This window comes from Pseudophryne corroboree, unplaced genomic scaffold (assembly GCF_028390025.1).
Source record: "Pseudophryne corroboree isolate aPseCor3 unplaced genomic scaffold, aPseCor3.hap2 scaffold_485, whole genome shotgun sequence".
Taxonomy (NCBI): Eukaryota; Metazoa; Chordata; class Amphibia; order Anura; family Myobatrachidae; genus Pseudophryne; species Pseudophryne corroboree.
The window spans coordinates 122,375-136,949 of NW_026970095.1; the positions used below are offsets into that span (position 1 = coordinate 122,375).

General features: G+C 47.2%; 10 non-coding genes and 1 pseudogene across 10 annotated transcripts; 6 read left to right on the top strand and 5 right to left on the bottom strand.

Moving 5' to 3' along the window:
* Positions 1–460: 460 nt before the first annotated feature.
* LOC135029472 (U1 spliceosomal RNA) lies at positions 461–624 on the top strand. Its single transcript, XR_010225604.1, has one exon. It is a non-coding gene; the product is annotated as a U1 spliceosomal RNA (small nuclear RNA).
* A 9,747-nt stretch (positions 625–10,371) lies between these two features.
* On the bottom strand, positions 10,372–10,534 carry LOC135029352 (U1 spliceosomal RNA). Its single transcript, XR_010225501.1, has one exon. It is a non-coding gene; the product is annotated as a U1 spliceosomal RNA (small nuclear RNA).
* A 152-nt stretch (positions 10,535–10,686) lies between these two features.
* On the bottom strand, positions 10,687–10,850 carry LOC135029271 (U1 spliceosomal RNA). Its single transcript, XR_010225429.1, has one exon. It is a non-coding gene; the product is annotated as a U1 spliceosomal RNA (small nuclear RNA).
* A 675-nt stretch (positions 10,851–11,525) lies between these two features.
* LOC135029315 (U1 spliceosomal RNA) lies at positions 11,526–11,688 on the bottom strand. The gene has a single exon (XR_010225470.1). It is a non-coding gene; the product is annotated as a U1 spliceosomal RNA (small nuclear RNA).
* Positions 11,689–11,840: 152 nt separating this feature from the next.
* LOC135029424 (U1 spliceosomal RNA) lies at positions 11,841–12,004 on the bottom strand. The gene has a single exon (XR_010225558.1). It is a non-coding gene; the product is annotated as a U1 spliceosomal RNA (small nuclear RNA).
* A 593-nt stretch (positions 12,005–12,597) lies between these two features.
* Positions 12,598–12,725, bottom strand: LOC135029390 (U1 spliceosomal RNA; annotated as a pseudogene).
* A 144-nt stretch (positions 12,726–12,869) lies between these two features.
* LOC135029418 (U5 spliceosomal RNA) lies at positions 12,870–12,985 on the top strand. Its single transcript, XR_010225552.1, has one exon. It is a non-coding gene; the product is annotated as a U5 spliceosomal RNA (small nuclear RNA).
* Positions 12,986–13,255: 270 nt separating this feature from the next.
* Positions 13,256–13,371, top strand: LOC135029428 (U5 spliceosomal RNA). Its single transcript, XR_010225562.1, has one exon. It is a non-coding gene; the product is annotated as a U5 spliceosomal RNA (small nuclear RNA).
* A 264-nt stretch (positions 13,372–13,635) lies between these two features.
* On the top strand, positions 13,636–13,751 carry LOC135029407 (U5 spliceosomal RNA). Its single transcript, XR_010225541.1, has one exon. It is a non-coding gene; the product is annotated as a U5 spliceosomal RNA (small nuclear RNA).
* Positions 13,752–14,025: 274 nt separating this feature from the next.
* On the top strand, positions 14,026–14,141 carry LOC135029410 (U5 spliceosomal RNA). The gene has a single exon (XR_010225544.1). It is a non-coding gene; the product is annotated as a U5 spliceosomal RNA (small nuclear RNA).
* Positions 14,142–14,416: 275 nt separating this feature from the next.
* On the top strand, positions 14,417–14,532 carry LOC135029421 (U5 spliceosomal RNA). The gene has a single exon (XR_010225555.1). It is a non-coding gene; the product is annotated as a U5 spliceosomal RNA (small nuclear RNA).
* Positions 14,533–14,575: the final 43 nt, after the last annotated feature.

A 14,575-nucleotide genomic window follows, 5' to 3' on the forward strand; every position in this document is an offset into this window, starting at 1 on the left:
GCCAAGCTGCTGTAAGAAATCAGCTTGAATGCTTCAGGGGCTGGGGCATTGTCAACATGAGCCCCACACCGAAGGAGGGTGGGGGTGTTTACTGCGAACTAAGGGTCATCCAAGCGCCGCAAAAGGCCGCCATGCCCTGCATACCCCTTTTCTCTTTTCATATGCAGATGAGGGATCCAGCCAACTTTGGCCCACTGCTTGGATGACATCACCGTATGCAAATCCGTCTTCTGCAGAACTTCCCCCAGGAATGCTTGTACTAGTTGTTGCATTTGGTTTGTTGTTTGGGGGTGCTTCAGTATTAGGCAGCCTTCTGCCCTCCCATGTTCATCTGAAAATATGTGTTCTCCCTGCAGTTGTTGTCCCCAGATGAGAGTTCCCTTGTGCTGCCTCAGTTGAATCTCCTTTACTTGACAGAGATGTGCCTGAGCAGCGGCCCTCCCCAGCCCTATCCCAAATCATACTTATTTTGCATAGGCGATACCATGGTCATGAAGATTGTTCTCCCAGGGTGAGGTTCATTCATTGCATTCTGGGTATGCTGACCCCTGTGATTTCCCCAAATGTGGGAAACTCGACTGCATTATTTGTGGTAGTGGGGGACTGTGTTTGTGCTTTCCTCTGGTCAGCTCTGGTAAAAGTCAGATTTCTTTGTCTCAGATCTTCCTCTAGCCTTGTTCTTCTTTCGAGAGTTCCCTTGTGCTGCCTCAGTTGGATCTCCTTCATTTGACAGGGGGTGCCCGAGCAGCAATCCTCCACAGCTCTGGCCCAACTCCTACTTACCTGCCAGGTGAGATACTATGATCTTCACTGTTAGGGCAATCAGGATGTGGAATTCCCTGCCAGGGAAGGTGGTAATGGCGGACTCTGTAATTGGATTTAAAAAAGGAATGGATACATTTCTGAATGAAAAAGCTATCCAAGGTTATAATACTTAAAATATCAACATGGTTAATCCGGGGGTAACATGAGTTGTAGTAGCTAACTAGTCATAAAACATTATTCAGCAAGTATGTAGAATCATCACAACTTAAAACAGGTTGAACACGATGGGCAATTTGCCTCTATTCAACCTCAAAAACTATGTTACTATATGTTACTATATTACTATGTTACTGTAGTATACAGAACACCACAATGCAATGAGCAGTGATAGTGAGCACTGATGAGGATACTAGAACTGACACTGAGCAGCAAGATGCAGCACTGGACTATTAGTAATGTACTGTAGTATGCTGAGCACAACAATGCAGCACAAGACAATGAGCAGTGATACTGAGCACTGATGAGGATACTACTGAGAACTGACACTGAGCAGGAGAGACACACTACTAGTATTACTGAGCAGCAATAAGTATCCACTGATACTGAGCACTGATATTGAGATTTCCACTGAGAGAACATAGCCACGTCCTCTCCGCTCTCTCTTCAATGCACGAGTAAAAATGGCGGCAACGCGCAGCTCTTTATATGGAATCCGAATCTCGCGAGAATCCGACAGCGGGATGATGACATTTTCCCTTGTTCAGGTTTTCCGAGTCAGGCGGGAACAACCGAGCCTGCCTCGGAGGAGGAGTTCGTGGGGTTCGTGGGGAATTCGGTTCTCGGAGAACCGAACCCGCTCCTCTCTACCTTATACCCATCAATTTTTTTTATTTTCAATCTAAGCCCCTGCAGTTTTCTGTAAGCATCTGCTTTGCTATGATGATCAACAAGTCACAAGGGCAAACACTCAGGGCTTGAGGTGTAGATCTTAGGACCAGCTGCTACAAGCATGGCAGAGGTGTCACTATCACTGGTGACACCCAGAGAGGTGGCGAGGGAGATTGTAATGCAGTGCGCGCAGATAAGCAGCGCAATGGTAAAAAGGAGGCATGGTTTCATAGGTAGGGGCGTGGCCTGGTGGCCTGAATCTACATTTTGTTGCTCCGGGTGTCCCGGGGGTTGGGGGCTGCACCGGGGACTAGTGTGTGAGCGGTGCTGGCTCCTGCACAGTGACATGGCATGGCCACTAGAGATGTGCACCGGAAATTTTTCGGGTTTTGTGTTTTGGTTTTGGGTTCGGTTCCGCGGCCGTGTTTTGGGTTCGAACGCGTTTTGGCTAAACCTCACCGAATTTTTTTTGTCGGATTCGGGTGTGTTTTGGATTCGGGTGTTTTTTTCAAAAAACCCTAAAAAACAGCTTAAATCATAGAATTTGGGAGTCATTTTGATCCCAAAGTATTATTAACCTCAATAACCATAATTTCCACTAATTTTCAGTCTATTCTTAACACCTCACACCTCACAATATTATTTTTAGTCCTAAAATTTGCACCGAGGTCGCTGGATGACTAAGCTCAGTGACCCAAGTGGCCGACACAAACACCTGGCCCATCTAGGAGTGGCACTGCAGTGTCACGCATGATGGCCCTTCCAAAAAACACTCCCCAAACAGCACATGACGCAAAGAAAAAAAGAGGCGCAATGAGGTAGCTGTGTGACTAAGCTCAGCGACCCAAGTGGCCGACACAAACACCTGGCCCATCTAGGAGTGGCACTGCAGTGTCACGCAGGATGGCCCTTCCAAAAAACACTCCCCAAACAGCACATGACGCAAAGAAAAAAAGAGGCGCAATGAGGTAGCTGTGTGACTAAGCTCAGCGACCCAAGTGGCCGACACAAACACCTGGCCCATCTAGGAGTGGCACTGCAGTGTCACGCAGGATGGCCCTTCCAGAAACACTCCCCAAACAGCACATGACGCAAAGAAAAAAAGAGGCGCAATGAGGTAGCTGTGTGACTAAGCTCAGCGACCCAAGTGGCCGACACAAACACCTGGCCCATCTAGGAGTGGCACTCCAGTGTCACGCAGGATGGCCCTTCCAAAAAACACTCCCCAAACAGCACATGACGCAAAGAAAAAAAGTGGCGCAATGAGGTAGCTGTGTGACTAAGCTCAGCGACCCAAGTGGACGACACAAACACCTGGCCCATCTAGGAGTGTCACTGCAGTGTCACGCAGGATGGCCCTTCCAAAAAACACTCCCCAAACAGCACATGACGCAAAGAAAAAAAGAGGCGCAATGAGGTAGCTGTGTGACTAAGCTCAGCGACCCAAGTGGCCGACACAAACACCTGGCCCATCTAGGAGTGGCACTGCAGTGTCACGCAGGATGGCCCTTCCAAAAAACACTCCCCAAACAGCACATGACGCAAAGAAAAATAAAGGAAAAAAGAGGTGCAAGGTGGAATTGCCTTGGGCCCTCCCACCCACCCTTATGTTGTATAAACAGGACATGCACACTTTAACCAACCCATCATTTCAGTGACAGGGTCTGCCACACGACTGTGACTGAAATGACGGGTTGGTTTGGACCCCCACCAAAAAAGAAGCAATAAATCTCTCCTTGCACAAACTGGCTCTATAGAGGCAAGATGTCCACCTCATCATCATCCTCCGATTCATCACCGTGTACATCCCCCTCCTCACAGATTATCAATTCGTCCCCACTGGAATCCACCATCTCAGCTCCCTGTATACTTTGTGGAGGCAATTGCTGCTGGTCAATGTCTCCACGGAGCAATTGATTATAATTCATTTTAATGAACATCATCTTCTCCACATTTTCTGGAAGTAACCTCGTACGCCGATTGCTGACAAGGTGAGCGGCGGCACTAAACACTCTTTCGGAGTACACACTTGTGGGAGGGCAACTTAGGTAGAATAAAGCCAGTTTGTGCAAGGGCCTCCAAATTGCCTCTTTTTCCTGCCAGTATACGTACGGACTGTCTGACGTGCCTACTTGGATGCGGTCACTCATATAATCCTCCACCATTCTTTCAATGGTGAGAGAATCATATGCAGTGACAGTAGACGACATGTCCGTAATCGTTGGCAGGTCCTTCAGTCCGGACCAGATGTCAGCATCAGCAGTCGCTCCAGACTGCCCTGCATCACCGCCAGCGGGTGGGCTCGGAATTCTGAGCCTTTTCCTCGCACCCCCAATTGCGGGAGACTGTGAAGGAGGAGCTGTTGACCGATCAAGTTCCGCTTGACTTGATAATTTTCTCACCAGCAGGTCTTTGAACCCCTGCAGACTTGTGTCTGCCGGAAAGAGAGATACAACGTAGGTTTTAAATCTAGGATCGAGCACGGTGGCCAAAATGTAGTGCTCTGATTTCAACAGATTGACCACCCGTGAATCCTGGTTAAGCGAATGAAGGGCTCCATCCACAAGTCCCACATGCCTAGCGGAATCGCTCTGTCTTAGCTCCTCCTTCAATGTCTCCAGCTTCTTCTGCAAAAGCCTGATGACGGGAATGACCTGACTCAGGCTGGCAGTGTCTGAACTGACTTCACGTGTGGCAAGTTCAAAAGGTTGCAGAACCTTGCACAACGTTGAAATCATTCTCCACTGCGCTTGAGACAGGTGCATTCCACCTCCTATATCGTGGTCAGATGTATAGGCTTGAATGGCCTTTTGCTGCTCCTCCATCCTCTGAAGCATATAGAGGGTTGAATTCCACCTCGTTTCCACTTCTTGCTTCAGATGATGGCAGGGCAGGTTCAGGCGTTTTTGGTGTTGCTCCAGTCTTCTGTACGTGGTGCCTGTACGCCGAAAGTGTCCCGCAATTCTTGTGGCCACCGACAGCATCTCTTGCACGCCCCTGTCGTTTTTTAAATAATTCTGCACCACCAAATTCAAGGTATGTGCAAAACATGGGACGTGCTGGAATTTGCCCAGATATAATGCACGCACAATATTGCTGGCGTTGTCCGATGCCACAAATCCACAGGAGAGTCCAATTGGGGTAAGCCATTCTGTGATGATCTTCCTCAGTTGCCGTAAGAGGTTTTCATCTGTGTGCGTATTCTGGAAAGCGGTGATACAAAGCGTAGCCTGCCTAGGAAAGAGTTGGCGTTTGCGAGATGCTGCTACTGGTGCCGCCGCTGCTGTTCTTGCGGCGGGAGTCAATACATCTACCCAGTGGGCTGTCACAGTCATATAGTCCTGAGTCTGCCCTGCTCCACTTGTCCACATGTCCGTGGTTAAGTGGACATTGGGTACAACTGCATTTTTTAGGACACTGGTGAGTCTTTTTCTGAGGTCTGTGTACATTTTCGGTATCGCCTGCCTAGAGAAATGGAACCTAGATAGTATTTGGTACCGGGGACACAGTACCTCAATCAAGTCTATAGTTGGCTCTGAAGTAATGATGGATACCGGAACCACGTTTCTCACTGCCCAGGATGCCAAGGCCTCAGTTATCCGCTTTGCAGCAGGATGACTGCTGTGATATTTCATCTTCCTCGCAAAGGACTGTTGGACAGTCAATTGCTTGGTGGAAGTAGTAAAAGTGGTCTTACGACTTCCCCTCTGGGATGACCATCGACTCCCAGCAGCAACAACAGCAGCGCCAGCAGCAGTAGGCGTTACACTCAAGGATGCATCGGAGGAATCCCAGGCAGGAGAGAACTCGTCAGAATTGCCAGTGACATGGCCTGCAGGACTATTGGCATTCCTGGGGAAGGAGGAAATTGACACTGAGGGAGTTGGTGGGGTGGTTTGCGTGAGCTTGGTTACAAGAGGAAGGGATTTACTGGTCAGTGGACTGCTTCCGCTGTCGCCCAAAGTTTTTGAACTTGTCACTGACTTATGATGAATGCGCTGCAGGTGACGTATAAGGGAGGATGTTCCGAGGTGGTTAACGTCCTTACCCCTACTTATTACAGCTTGACAAAGGCAACACACGGCTTGACACCTGTTGTCCGCATTTCTGTTGAAATACTTCCACACCGAAGAGCTGATTTTTTTGGTATTTTCACCAGGCATGTCAATGGCCATATTCCTCCCACGGACAACAGGTGTCTCGCCGGGTGCCTGACTTAAACAAACCACCTCACCATCAGAATCCTCCTTGTCAATTTCCTCCCCAGCGCCAGCAACACCCATATTCTCCTCATCCTGGTGTACTTCAACACTGACATCTTCAATCTGACTATCAGGAACTGGACTGCGGGTGCTCCTTCCAGCACTTGCAGGGGGCGTGCAAATGGTGGAAGGTGCATGCTCTTCACGTCCAGTGTTGGGAAGGTCAGGCATCGCAACCGACACAATTGGACTCTCCTTGTGGATTTGTGATTTTGAAGAACGCACAGTTCTTTGCTGTGCTTTTGCCAGCTTAAGTCTTTTCATTTTTCTAGCGAGAGGCTGAGTGCTTCCATCCTCATGTGAAGCTGAACCACTAGCCATGAAGATAGGCCAGGGCCTCAGCCGTTCCTTGCCACTCCGTGTGGTAAATGGCATATTGGCAAGTTTACGCTTCTCCTCCGACGATTTTTATTTAGATTTTTGAGTCATTTTTTTACTGATCTTTTGTGTTTTGGATTTTACATGCTCTGTACTATGACATTGGGCATCGGCCTTGGCAGACGACGTTGATGGAATTTCATCGTCTCGGCCATGACTAGTGGCAGCAGCTTCAGCACGAGGTGGAAGTGGATCTTGATCTTTCCCTATTTTTGGAACCTCAACATTTTTGTTCTCCATATTTTAATAGGCACAACTAAAAGGCACCTCAGGTAAACAATGGAGATGGATGGATACTAGTATACTTATGGATGACGAGTGACTGACGACACAGAGGTAGCTACAGCCGTGGACTACCGTACTGCGTCTGCTAGTATAGAGATGATAATTAATGATATAAAAAAAAATATATATATAACTACTGTAGGTATATATAATATAATGACGGACCTGGTGGACACTGTCAGCAGACTGCTAAACTACTAGTATGAAGAAGATAGAAAAAAACTTCCACCACAGGTAGGTAGGTATACAATTATGGACGAGCACTGACGACACAGAGATAGCCACAGCCGTGGCCTACCGTACTGCGTCTGCTAGTATAGAGATGATAATTAATGATATAAAAAAAAATATATATAACTACTGTAGGTATATATAATATAATGACGGTCCTGGTGGACACTGTCAGCAGACTGCTAAACTACTAGTATGAAGAAGATAGAAAAAAAAAACCACCACAGTTAGGTATACAATTATGGACGAGTGACGACACAGAGGTAGGTACAGCCGTGGACTACCGTACTGCGTCTGCTAGTATAGATAATATACTAAATATATTACTACTGTAGGTATATAATATAATGACGGACCTGGTGGACACTGTCAGCAGACTCCTAAACTACTAGTATGAAGAAGATAGAAAAAAAAACCCCACCACAGGTAGGTATACAATTATGGACGAGCACTGACGACACAGAGGTAGGTACAGCCGTGGACTACCGTACTGCATCTGCTAGTATAGATAATATAATAAATATATTACTACTGTAGGTATATAATATAATGACGGACCTGGTGGACACTGTCAGCAGACTGCTAAACTACTAGTATGAAGAAGATAAAAAAAAAAACCCACCACAGGTAGGTAGGTATACAATTATGGACGAGCACTGACGACACAGAGATAGCCACAGCCGTGGACTACCGTACTGCGTCTGCTAGTATAGATAATATAATAAATATATTACTACTGTAGGTATATAATATAATGATGGACCTGGTGGACACTGTCAGTAGACTCCTAAACTACTAGTATGAAGAAGATAGAAAAAAAAAAACCACCACAGGTAGGTAGGTATACAATTATGGACGAGCACTGACGACACAGAGATAGCCACAGCCGTGGACTACCGTACTGCGTCTGCTAATATAGAGATGATAAAGATGAAAAAAAAAATATAACACTACTGCAGGTAAATATTTATATAATATATGTATGACGGACCTGCTGGACACTGTCAGCAGAATGCATTTATAGAATAAAAAAAAAAACACCACAGGAGTGTTTAACTTTTTCAGGCAGACAATATACTGGTGGTCACACTGGCAGCAAAAGTGTGCACTGTACTCCTGCTATAACTGCTCCCCAGTCTCCCCCACAATTAAGCTGTGTGAGCAGTGAGCACTCAGCACAGTCAGATATACATAGATGATATATCATGCAGCACACTGAGGCTGAGCACAGATATGGTATGTGTATCGTTTTTTTTCAGGCAGAGAACGGATTATAAATAATAAAACTGGTGGTCACTATCAGCAAAACTCTGCACTACTGAGTACTCCTGACAAGTTCAACTGCTCCCCAAATTAGTAGTAAATCAAATGTCACTCGTCTCTATCTTCTAATCTAAACGGAGAGGACGCCAGCCACGTCCTCTCCCTATCAATCTCAATGCACGTGTGAAAATGGCGGCGACGCGCGGCTCCTTATATAGAATCCAAGTCTCGTGAGAATCCGACAGCGGGATGATGACGTTCGGGCGCGCTCGGGTTAACCGAGCAAGGCGAGAGGATCCGAGTCTGCTCGGACCCGAGCAAAAAAGGGTGAAGTTCGGGCGGGTTCGGATTCCGAGGAACCGAACCCGCTCATCTCTTATGGCCACCCAGCATGACGCCTCCCTTCTTGACCATGCTGTAATTGCAGTCGCACTGCAGTTCAGCGTGATCATAAAAAATGGTGTAGCCTCCTGCTGGTGCAGACTGTATGTGCGCGCAGGAAGCCGCCACCATTTTTGTGATCACAGCGGCTGAATGTGATGTCATACAGCTGCTGTGACCACGCCCCCTGTGTCTCCTCCATTGCAGACCCCATTTTGAAGCCTTGCCCCCGCACCGCTCCATCCCTGACTTGGAAATGGAGTGTTGCTGACCCCCCTCTCCCCCCCTGCCCCGATTGACAGGCAGAGGCGATCGCATTCTCTGCGGGGTGCCGCAGAAAATGCAGGCACATGCGTATGCTCTTAGCAATTTTTGCAGTTGGATCACTTATTGTGATTGCAATCCAACCTGAATCAGGCCCTATTACCTATCACAATGCGCTGCGGGCAGTACAAAATTGGTTTAATATAGGAGAAAAACCCCCAGACCTGTGCTCCTTAACTGTACCTGGTGGCTAGTGGAGCGGCTGCCCATTAATCAGTGTCCACGCCAGTGCGCACACGGTCCACCCCCTACGGCCACGCTCCCCTTCATCAGCGGCCTCGTGATCCGGAAGGGCGGTGTGTGTGTGACTGACCTTAGGAAGAAACCGGAGCCTCCGCTGCAGTGACCCAGCAACCAGGGCACGGGGGAGTATACAGCGCCGCTGGGAGTGATGAAGCTGCAGTAAAGATGTCTATTAGACCTAGCCTGCTGCAGCCCTTGTAGATTCTCATAAAACAAGTTCTTCTTTTCTTGTCAAAATGAATAGCTAAGAATTGGCTTCCTGAGGCAGGCCCCTGTTAAGTGGCCTGCTACTGAAGGCACCAACTACAAACTGAGCTCCCTGTTCATGGAAGCGGGGTTATAGAGGAGGATGCGCTGAGCATCTTGGGAACAGTCAAAAGCTTTGAGTCGGTTGGTGCCTCAGATCAAGATCCTACTCTACACCCCAATGTGAATCCTTGTGGAGTCCTGTGTACCCCACAGAAGAAATTAATGTGTCACACCCATTGGCAGCAACCTTAGAATAGCTGCTGATGGGCACAATTGAGAAAGGAAGGGGGGGGGGACATTTGAATCCAGCACATAGATGCAATTCAAATATGTAATTTGTACCTTCCTATTTTAAAATATAATGGATGAACTTCACCCTGTGAGAACAATCTTCATGATCAAGAGATCTCATATGCAAAATAAGTATGAGTTGGGATAGGGCTGGGGAGGGTGGCTGCTCGGGCAGCCCCTCCCCCATCAAGTTAAGGAGATTCAACTGAGGAAGCACAAGGGAACTCTCGTCTGGGGACAACAACTGCAGGGAGACCACATCTTTTCAGATGAACATGGGAGGGCGGAAGGCTGCCTAATACTGAAGCACCATCAAATATCAAACCATATGCAACAACTAGTACAAGCATTCCTGGGGGAAGGTCTGCAGCAGACGGATTTGCATACGGTGATGTCATCCAAGCAGTGGGCCAAAGTTGGCTGGAACCCTCATCTGCATATGAAAAGAGAAAAGGGGCATGCAGGGCATGGCGGCCTTTTGCGGTGCTTGGATGACCCCTAGTTCGCATTAAACACCCCCACCCTCCTTTGGTGTGGGGCTCATGTTGGCTATGCCCCAGCCCCTGAAGCATTCAAGCTGATTTCTTGCAGCAGCTGGGCACTGTAACAGCTCCAGAGCTGCTCTGTAAGGCAACTAAAAGGGTGTGGGCCCTGCAGCACTACCTGTAGTTCGCATTGTGCGTTGGAAGGCACAAAGTAAGCAGACGGGAGAAGTCAGGATAGTGCGCAAGGGCATAGAAGGGAGTGGCTCCAGAAAAGAGAAGTGGAAACAGACAGCAAACTAGGCTGGAGAGAGACCTGAGACAAAGAGATCTGAATTATACGAGAGCCGACCAGGGGAAACACAAATTATGCAATCAAGTTTCCCACATTTGGGGAAATCACAGGAGCAGCACACCCAGAGTGCAATGGGTGAGCCTTGCCCTGGGAGAAGCACCTTCATGATCATAGTATCTCACCTGGCAGGTAAGTAGGAGTTGGGCTAGAGCTGGGGAGGGTCACTGCTCGGGCACCCCCCTGTCAAGTGAAGGAGATCCAACTGAGGCAGCACAAGGGAACTCTCGAAAGAAGAACAAGGCTAGAGGAATATATGAGACAAAGAAATCTGACTTTTACCAGAGCTGACCAGAGGAAAACACAAACACAGTCCCCCACTACCACAAAAAATGCAGGCGAGTTTCCCACATTTGGGGAAATCACAGGGGTCAGCATACCCAGAATGCAATGAATGAACCTCACCCTGGGTGAACAATCTTCATGACCATGGTGTCTCCTATGCAAAATAAGTATGATTTGGGATAGGGCTGGGAGGGCCGCTGCTCAGGCACATCTCTGTCAAGTAAAGGAGATTCAACTGAGGCAGCACAAGGGAACTCTCATCTGGGGACAACAACTGCAGGGAGAACACATATTTTCAGATGAACATGGGAGGGCAGAAGGCTGCCTAATACTGAAGCACCCCCAAACAACAAACCAAATGCAACAACTAGTGCAAGCATTCCTGGGGCAAGGCCTGCAGCAGATGGATTTGCATATGGTGATGTCATCCAAGCAGTGGGTCAAAGTTGGCTTCAACCCTCATCTGCATATGAAAAGAGAAAAGGGGCGTGCAGGGCATGGCGGCCTTTTGCGGTGCTTGGATTACCCCTAGTTCGCATTAAACACCCCCACCCACCTTTGGTGTGGGGCTCATGTTGGCCATGCCCCATCCCCTGAAGCATTCAAGCTGATTTCTTGCAGCAGCTGGGCACTGTAACAGCTCCAGAGCTGCTCTTTAAGGCAAGTAAAAGATTGTGTGGGCCCTGCAGCACTACCTGTAGTTTGCATTGTGCATTGGAAGGCACAAAGTAAGCAGACGGGAGGAGAAGTCAGGATAGTGCACAAGGGTATAGAAGGGAGGGGCTCAAGATAAAAGAAGTGGAAACAGACAGCAAACTAGGCTGGAGAAAGACCTGAGACAAAGAGATCTGAATTATACGAGAGCCGACCAGAGGAAACACAAATTATGCAGTCAAGTGTCCCACATTTGGGGAAATCGTAGGAGCAGCACACCCAGAGTGCAATGGGTGAGCCTTGCCCTGGGAGAAGCACCTTCCTGATCATAGTATCTCACCTGGCAGGTAAGTAGGAGTTGGGCTAGAGCTGGGGAGGGTCGCTGCTCGGGCACCCCCCTGTCAAGTGAAGGAGATCCACCTGAGGCAGCACAAGGGAACTCTCGAAAGAAGAACAAGGCTAGAGGAAAATCTGAGACAAAGAAATCTGAGTTTTAACAGAGCTGACCAGAGGAAAGCACAAACACAGTCCCCCACTACCACAAATAATGCAGTCGAGTTTCCCACATATGGGTAAATCACAGGGGTCAGCATACCCAAAATGCAATGAATGAACCTCACCCTGGGAGAACAATCTTCATGACCATGGTATCTCCTATGCAAAATAAGTATGATTTGGGATAGGGCTGGGGAGGGCCGCTGCTCATGCACATCTCTGTCAAGTAAAGGAGATTCAACTGAGGCAGCACAAGGGAACTCTCATCTGGGGACAACAACTGCAGGGAGAACACATATTTTCAGATGTACATGGGAGGGCAGAAGGCTGCCTAATACTGAAGCACCCCCAAACAACAAACCAAATGCAACAACTAGTGCAAGCATTCCTGGGGGAAGTTCTGCAGAAGACGGATTTGCATACGGTGATGTCATCCAAGCAGTGGGCCAAAGTTGGCTGGAACCCTCATCTGCATATGAAAAGAGAAAAGGGGTATGCAGGGCATGGCGGCCTTTTGCGGCGCTTGGATGACCCTTAGTTCGCATTAAACACCCCCACCCTCCTTCGGTGTGGGGCTCATGTTGGCCATGCCCCATCCCCTGAAGCATTCAAGCTGATTTCTTGCAGCAGCTTGGCACTGTATCAGCTCCTGAGCTGCTCTGTAAGGCAAGTAAAAGGGTGTGGGCCCTGCAGCACTACCTGTAGTTTGCATTGTGCATTGGAAGGCACAAAGTAAGCAGACAGGAGGAGAAGTCAGGATAGTGCACAAGGGTATAAAAGCGAGTTTCCCACATTTGGGAAAATCACAGGGGTCAGCATACCCAGAATGCAATGAATGAACCTCACCCTGGGAGAACAATCTTCATGACCATGGTATCTCCTATGCAAAATAAGTATGATTTGGGATAGGGCTGGGGAGGGCCGCTGCTCAGGCACATCTCTGTCAAGTAAAGGAGATTCAACTGAGGCAGCACAAGGGAACTCTCATCTGGGGACAACAACTGCAGGGAGAACACATATTTTCAGATAAAAATCTTGGTCATGCTCTGGTTTCTCTTCAGAACGAACAAATCTTTCGCCTTTTATTAAAGATTTCCGTGGAGAGGAGCAAAACCGAGTTTTATCTCAATTTTTGCATGCCCCATCTTTTTGGGGTTTCTTTTATCGGTTTAAAGATAGAATGAGTGTGCTTTAATGTAAGCTCATTTGCATAGAAATGACAGTAAATGTTTGTTTCTTTTCAAACAGAACTTTCTTGACCATGCTACTTGCTTGAAAGATCTGGGAGCACATGGAATACAGTACAAACCATGCTTATAGCAAGGAGAAGCCAGGTGAGAAATCTGCTTACTTTCAAGTTGGGCGCTCACTTTGATCTGAATGAGGACTGCTGGCACAGCATTTAGGCGACAGGTGGAATTTTGGTCATGCTCTGGTTTCTCTTCAGAACGAACAAATCTTTCGCCTTTTATTAAAGATTTCTGTGGAGAGGAGCAAAACTGAGTTTTATCTCAATTTTTGCATGCCCCATATTATTGGGGTTTCTTTTATCAGTTTCTTGTTAGCTTTAATGTAAGTTTATTTGCATAACAATGACTATAAATGTCTGTTTCTTTTCAAGCAGAACTTTCTTGACCATTCTAATTGCTTGAAAGATCTGGGAGCACATGGAAAAGAGTACAAACCATGCTTATAGCAAGGGGAAGCCTGGTGAGAAATCTGCTTTCTTTCTTTCAAATTGGGTGCTCACTTTGCGCTGAATGAGGACTGCTGGCATGGCACTCAGGCGACAGGTGGAATCTTAGTCATACTCTGGTTTCTCTTCAAAACGAACAGATCTTTCGCCTTTTACTAAAGATTTCCGTGGAGAGGAGCAAAACTGAGTTTTATCTCAATTTTTGCATGCTCCGTCTTATTGGGGTTTCTTTTATCGGTTTAAAGATAGAACGAGTGTGCTTTAATGTAAGCTCATTTGCATAGAAATGACAGTAAATGTTTGTTTCTTTTCAAACAGAACTTTCTTGACTATACTAAATGCTTGAAAGATCTGGGAGCACATGGAAAAGAGTACAAACCATGTTTATAGCAAGGGGAAGCCTGGTGAGAAATCTGCTTTCTTTCTTTCAAATTGGGTGCTCACTTTGAGCTGAATGAGGACTGCTGGCATGGCACTCAGGCGACAGGTGGAATCTTGGTCATGTTCTGGTTTCTCTTCAGAACGAACAAATCTTTCGCCTTTTACTAAAGATTTCCGTGGAGAGGAGCAAAACTGAGTTTTATCTCAATTTTTGCATGCCCCATCTTATTGGGATTTTATTTTATCGGTTTAAAGATAGAACGAGTGTGCTTTAATGTAAGCTCATTTGCATAGAAATGACAGTAAATGTTTGTTTCTTTTCAAACAGAACTTTCTTGACCACACTAATTGCTTGAAAGATCTGGGAGCACATGGAAAAGAGTACAAACCATGTTTATAGCAAGGGGAAGCCTGGTGAGAAATCTGCTTTCTTTCTTTCAAATTGGGTGCTCACTTTGAGCTGAATGAGGATTGCTGGCATGGCACTCAGGCGACAGGTGGAATCTTGGTCATGCTCTGGTTTCTCTTCAAAACGAACAGATCTTTCGCCTTTTACTAAAGATTTCCGTGGAGAGGAGCAAAACTGAGTTTTATCTCAATTTTTGCATGCTCCGTCTTATTGGGGTTTCTTTTATCGGTTTAAAGATAGAACGAGTGTGCTTTAATGTAA